The sequence below is a fragment of the Coenobita brevimanus genome, chromosome 33, assembly GCF_032717465.1.
Source record: "Coenobita brevimanus isolate Jiangsu-jjx chromosome 33, ASM3271746v2, whole genome shotgun sequence".
NCBI classification, from domain to species: domain Eukaryota; kingdom Metazoa; phylum Arthropoda; class Malacostraca; order Decapoda; family Coenobitidae; genus Coenobita; species Coenobita brevimanus.
The window spans coordinates 42,314,370-42,321,869 of NC_136986.1; positions in this window are offsets into that span (position 1 = coordinate 42,314,370).

The window sequence follows — 7,500 nt, forward strand, 5'->3', positions numbered from 1 at the left end:
TGTGGTGAATGACGTCAAACTAGAGTGTCGGCGGGTAGAGTGACGCACATGCCATATCCCACGTGCCATCAACAGTAAAAAAAAAAAAAAAAAATAGTAACCCATCAAACAATTCTAAATACACTATAAAGAAAGAACCAAAGCCTGATAAATATAAAAACTATCGATATTTTTTCGCCTTCATGTGGTGGCACTTATATAACTCGGTAGCAGCACTGTCGGGTTATACAAACGTCCCTCAATTACTTCTCCATCCCCCCAAAAGGAGGATGGTAGACTGCAGAAGAAGGGAGATTTAAGCCTGCAGTCCACTGGGTTCACGTTTCGAATGAGTCTTATTGATACTCGTTATATTATCGGGGGCAACAATAACAACAACAAATAATAATAATAACAATAATAAGAAAGCACATTCACCCTAGCTATTTCCCCTTTCCTCCCCCTCCTCTCTCCTTTTTCTTCCTCCTCCTCCTCCTCTTTCTTTTTCTTCTCATTGTTCTTCCTCTCCTCCTCCTCTTCTTTCCTTCCTTCCTATTTGTTTCTTCTTCATTCCTTCCTTTCTTCTCTTTCATTCTACCTTTCTTTGTTTTCTTTCTTCCCTCTTTCGTACCATCAGTGTCCCTAAATCACACCTGGCCCCACCTGCAGCACCTGACTCCACCACAAAGCACCGTCATCTAGGCCAATGGGTTTTCACGAACTCATGGCATATATAAACATTACCTCAAGTGACGGTAGGTAAAAGAAGTACATAATTTAACCATACTATGAATTCTTGGGTGACTCGAGTTAGAGAGAGATATACTGTATACCTTGTTGAAACTATGCTCAATTGACAGGAATGAAAATAAGCTGATCAGAGTAACCTTGTAAGATGTATCAGTGGCCTCGTTACCCGCCTTCCTATCACGTGTAATCACAGTTAATATTTGCTTACATGATAAATATACGATAATTCCACGAGGCCTCCATTAATCAGAATATAAATAGAAAATGAAAGCCCTCAAAATAGACACAACAACCCCCCTCCTGTATCACTGTGTCCTTGCTGACTATCTTCCTATGAGATGCTGAGAGAACTGAAGATCCTCGACAGCGCTCAGAATGTGTGTGTGTGTGTGTGTGTGTGTGTGTGTGTGTGTGTGTGTGTTTGGAGTATAGTAAACAACGCCATTAAATTAAGTAGGTTAGTGATCAGGATAATAGTGTCTTTATTTTCCTTCAAAGCGTCCATGATATTCCCTGTACTAAATCAAACAGCTTATTAATCGAACTAATATTTATTTTGGCTACACGGCAAAGGAAGATGGTGAACTACGGGATTCTGATGCAACGTAGAGTCAATATTTTGGTATAATTATGATAATTTTTACTCGACTTTAATTATATCCCGAAAAATGGAGACGGCGTGAAATATAGTTTTTTTTTAGCATGCAAGGTGACATGAATTTTGGTCACAGGTAAATGGAAGAAAGATTCGCAAGGATGTTTCAATATTATACAAGGTTACGTAGTTATATATGAGGGATTTTAGGCGTCTTGGTAGGTCAACTCTGGAACTGTCTCCCTCTGTCTGTATTTCCCACTCCCTATGATCTCCAGTCTTTCAAACGCAGTGTGTCCAGGCACCTCGAAATGAACTGAACGGATCTTGAATTTGGCTCTGTTATCTTGTTTTTGTTTTTTCTTGGAGGGAACACTCTTGCGGACTCCTGGCCTTTGGTTCCTTCTTCCTTGCATTAAAAAAACAACATTGTAAAACTCGGTGCTTGTGTCTTTGTGATTCTTTAAGTGTATCACCAGAAATAATGGCATTTTAAAGTAAGACAGTTAATAAGAATATTTTGATATTTTACAAGGTTACGCTGTTAGACTTGAGGGAGTTTAGGCGTGAGGAATTACACGGTGAGAGACTAGATGCCTGTGTCTTAGTGGTTCTTTAAGTTTACCACCGAGAATGATGGGTATAAAGGTAGATAGTCAAGTATATTTTGACCCTATATCGGTTATGCAGCAGATATTTGAGTCCCCTTTCGCTTATATTCTGAACTTTGGAGGTTGTAATATGGTATCAGATATTCACCACGGTTTCCTGTAAGCCAAGAAACCATTTACAACGTTGGGTGGTAACCATATAACCAAACCATACGTGCTCCCTACGTGTCAGCGAGTGGGTTGGTGAAGGGTTAGTGCCCCTCCCCGCAAAACAAATAACTGTGTCAAATGGCCACCCCTTACGGGATTATGGCGTCTGGCAATAGATAGATACATAGATAGATCATACGACAACAATTTTGGTCAAACGTCCTAGGAAGAGAGTTAGCAAGGGCATTTTGTTACTGCCCAGGGTTACTTAGTTTTATTGGTGGGGTTTCAGTTACACACACACAGAGACACACACACACACACACACACACACACACTAGCCTACAATACACATACGTACTACACATAAACGCTCTCTCTCTCTCTCTCTCTCTCTCTCTCTCTCTCTCATTCACTGCGTGATATCTGCGTCTGATATCTGCGTGGGCGCACGAACACTGAATGAGAGTGTGAGAGAGAGAGAGAGAGAGAGAGAGAGAGAGAGAGAGAGAGAGAGAGAGAGAGAGAGAGGGGGAGGGGTAAGAGCCCGTGCGAAAAAAAAAAAAAAACTCGAGTACCGTAAACAGCTTCGTCACACTTGTCTTTGTTTACTGATGACCCCCTGTGAGGTACTGTTGTTGTTGTTGTTGTTGTTGTTGGTGGTGGTGGTGGTGGTGGTGGTGGTAGTGTTGTTGTTGTTGTTGTTGTTGTTGTTGTTGTTGTTGTTGCGGTGTTGTTCTTGTTGCAGTAGTAGTAGTTGTTCCCTAGGCAGTCTGGCCGAACAGCCCCGAGTCCCTTAGGAAGGCCATGGCCGAGACCGGGCTTTCCCACAGAGCTCTCAAATAGTGTATGTTGTGTTGTTGACGTAGGTGACTGTGTGCAATGCAGTCTTCCATAATGTGCTTAATAGTATGGGGTGCTGTGTTGCATCCTGGACAGGCATCAGCGACGGAGTCATCCAGCCTCTTCTGGTAGCTTAAGAGGGCTGGATGGTGCCCACATCTCAGCCTGGCCAGGTGGACCCTGTCCTCACGAGGAAGATAGGATTCAGAAGGGTGAATGTCAGGAGGCCATGCATGCAGCTGTGTGTTGTCTTTTAGTGACTGAATGGAGCGGTGAGTGATCTGAGTGTGGATATGCTTCTGGACGCTGGTCTGAGGTGGGCGAGGGGGTAGAGATGACAGTATTTGTGTATGGTATCGTGTGCTGGGTGTTGTTTTGATGTTCCTTGGTGTGGGTGGATGTGCTGCCATGTACTGTAGTGGATGTTGTGGGTTTGTGGAGGCTGCAGCAAGAAACTGGGTGCCTCTCATGTCTAGGTGATCCTTGACTTTGAGGACTTTGGTTCTTGTTGTTGTTGTTGTTGTTAGTGGTGGTGGTGATGGCAGTGGTGGTGGTGCAGTTGTTGTTGTTGTTGGTGGTGGTGGTTCGTGGCTGTGGTAGTAGAGGTAGTGGTTGTGGTGATGGCAGTGGTGGTGGTGCAGTTGTTGTTGTTGGTGGTGGTGGTGGTTCGTGGCTGTGGTAGTAGAGGTAGTGGTTAATGATTGTGGTTGTGGTGGTGATGCGGTAGTGTTGGTAAGCGTGTACCACCAAAATAAAGGGCACGTGTACCCTTGGCTGCCTGACAGTGGTGGTGGTGGGGGGACAAACACCACCACCACCACCACCACAACAGAGATTCAGCACCCGACCTTCTACCCATACTCTTTCCCCTGCCCCTATCCTTACCTTACCCCCTACCCATACCCCTACCCCCTACCCATATCCTTACTCCCACCCTTATTCTGGCACTATCCTAACCTTACCTACATTCCTATCTTTCCCACCTACCTACCTTACCTACATTCCTACCTTTCCCACATTCCTACCTTTCCCACATTCCTACTTTTCCCACATTCCTACCTTACCCATATTCCTACCTCTCCAACCTACCTACGTTTCCCACATTCCTACCTTACCCACATTCCTACCTTTCCAACCTACCTAAGTTTCCCACATTCCTACCTTACCCACATTCCTACCTTTCCCACATTCCTACCTTACCTACATTCCTACCTTACCCACATTCCTACCTTTCCCACATTCCTACCTTACCTACATTCCTACCTTACCCACCTTCCTACCTAATCTCTATTCCTGCCTTACTCATTCCTACTTTACCCACATTCCTACCTTTCCCAGATTCCTACCTTACCCACCTTCTACCTAATCTCTATTCCTGCCTTACATTCCTACCTTTTTACCTACCTACCTTACCCACATTCCTACCTTTCCTAGCTACATACCTTTCCCACCTTCTACCTAATCTCTATTCCTGCCTTACATTCCTACCTTTCACAGATTCCTACCTTTCTACCTACCTACCTTACCCACATTTCCTACCTTTCTACCTTACCCACATTCCTACCATTCCCACCTACCTACCTTACCTATAATTGCAAGTTTTGGTCTGCAAGGAAGTTTAAAACATCAAGATACATAATTTTTCGTTTCGTAGCTCAAACTGCATATAAAATTGAAAAAAAATAACTCGTGTGAACATTGCTTCTAAAAATATCCATTACTTGCTGCTCAGTTCTATGCTTCAGTTATGGTGGATATTTTGGAAAGAGTGATATCAAAGACTGTCCATAATTTTTTTAGTGATTGAGGACAAGAACAACAAAAACGACAACAACAACAATAACAAATTCCTCATCATCCTACTACTACTACTACAACAACAACTACTACTACCACTACCACACAACCATCACCTTCACTACTACTACTACTACAATTACTACAACCACAACAACTGCTACTACCACCACCACCAGCACCATCACCACCACCACTACTACTACTACTACTACTGCTACAACCACCACCATTACCACCACCACCACCACCAATATTACTACTACTACTACTCTCACCATCCACCCTATCCCTACCTCTCCTAGTCACTCCCAAACATGCAAGTCACTACCCCAAACCCACAGTCGCTCTCACACTGCCCCAACCAAGCTAACTTTAAAATAGCTATACTCTTCTTAAACTAGTCACGAAGAAGTGCTACGGAAAGGATGAGAGTCGTAGCACCCCCTATTTCTCATCAGCACAACTTCTACTATCATCATCGTTATTATTATTATTATTATTATTTTTATTATTATTATTATTATTATTATCACAACTTCCATTCCCAGGTAAAGACGGGATGAGGAGAGAGAGAGAGAGAGAGAGAGAGAGAGAGAGAGAGAGAGAGAGAGAGAGAGAGACCAGTTCTTCCCTGACCTTCTTCCTTACCATCCTCTCACCACGAAAGAGAGAGAGAGAGAGAGAGAGAGAGAGAGAGACCAGTTCTTCCCTGACCTTCTTCCTTACCATCCTCTCACCACGAAAGAGAGAGAGAGAGAGAGAGAGAGAGAGAGAGAGAGAGAGAGAGAGAGAGAGAGAGAGGGAGAGAGAGCAACATCTCAGCACCAAATACTGGTAAACAAGACAAGGATTGAATTTCTCAGCCTTATTATTTTTTCTCTGACCTTGAGCTTAGACCTATTTAAGTGTGTGTGTGTGTGTGTGTGTGTGTGTGTGTGTGTGTGAGAGAGAGAGAGAGAGAGAGAGAGAGAGAGAGAGAGAGACAGACAGACAGAGAGAGAGACAGAGAGACAGACAGAGAGAGAGAGGTCAAACCCTTACCTCTTTCTCTCACTCACATTTTTGAGAGACTTTCCACATTCTTTTTAGGCCATACCATTAATAGTGATGACATTTTTTGCCACTCAGCACTTACCACCTCTCTCTCTCTCTCTCTCTCACACACACACACACACACACACACACACACACACACACACACACATTCGTTTTTAAACCTACTTTTACCCTGTCTCTTTTACTGAAACTAATGCTTTCTTAAATAATCCTTTTTACTCTCTCTCTCTCTCTCTCTCTCTCTCTCGAATCAACTATTATCCTCTTTGTAAAACTAACCTCTTTCTCTCTCTCTCTCTTGAATCAAATATTATACAGCCTCTTACTAAAATTAATGCGTTCTTAACCCATCCCTTTATTATCTCTCTCTCTCTCTCTCTCTCTCTCTCTCTCTCTCTCTCTCTCTCCCCTGCTGCGTCACTGGTTTCCCCACCTTGGCCCCAACCCACCCACCCACCACCCTCCTGAGAAATACCCAAATATACTCTACTTCTGACCCTATTACTAATCTCATGGAAGAAAGGAGAGGAGAGGAGAGGTGGAGAAGAGAGGAAAAAAGAGAAGAGAAGAGGAGTGGGGAGGAGAGGAAAGGAGAGGAGAGGAGAGGGGAAGAGAGAAGAGAAGAGAAGAGAAGAGAAGAGGAGAGGAGATGTGAAGAGGAGAGGAGAAGAGAGAAGAGAGAAGAGAAGAGAAGAGAAGAGGAGATGTGAAGAGGAGAGAAGAGGAGAGGAGAGGAGAGAAGAGAAGAGGAAAGGAGAGGAGAGGATGGGAAAGGTAGGGTAGGGTACAGTAAGCTAGGGACATGGTAGGGTAAGGTATGCCAGGACAAGGTGGGGTAGAATAGGGTACTAGGCTAGGCTAGGGTAGGGCAGGGTAAGGGAGGGTAGGGTAGGGCAGAGTAAAACAAAATAAAGTAAGGTAGGGTAAGGTAAGGTAAGGTAGGGTACGGTAGAGTAGGACAGGGTAGGATAGGATAGGGAAGGGAAGGGTAGGGTAGGGTAGGGTAGGGAAGGGTAGTGTAAGGTAGGGTAGAGTAGGGTAAAGTAAAGTAAGGTAAGGCAAGGTAAGGTAGGGTAGGGCAGGGTAGGGCAGGGTAGGGTAGGGTAGGGTAGGGCAGGGTAGGGCAGGGTAGGGTAGGGTAGGGTAGGGCAGGGTAGGGTAGGGTAGGGTAGGGTAGGGTAGGGTAGGGTAGGGTAGGGTAGGGTAGGGTAGAGTAGGGTAGGGTAGGGCAGGGCAGGGCAGGGTAGGGTAGAGATTATATCCAGGTAGGATAAGGTAGCAAAAAGTAGAGCAGAGGAAGCCAAAAATATCGGTAAAGTTTTAGCCTGAGAGAGAGAGAGAGACAGAGAGAGAGAGAAAGAGAGAGAGAGAAAGAGAGAGAGAAAGAGAGAGAGAGAAAGAGAGAGAGAATCTGTTCTTTGTGATGAATTTACCGTACCTTTCGCACTCAACCGTCTGAGAAGCCTTACACCACACACACACACACACACACACATACACACACATACACACACACACACACACACACACACACACACACACACTCTCTCTCTCTCTCTCTCTTTCTCTCGACCAGCCAGTACCAAGTACTGAGAACAAGAGGTGATGAGTGGTTGCACACACACACACACACACACACACACACACACACACACACACACACACACACACACACACACACACATTGAATATTTTTAGTAGCAACGTTGGTTTTTA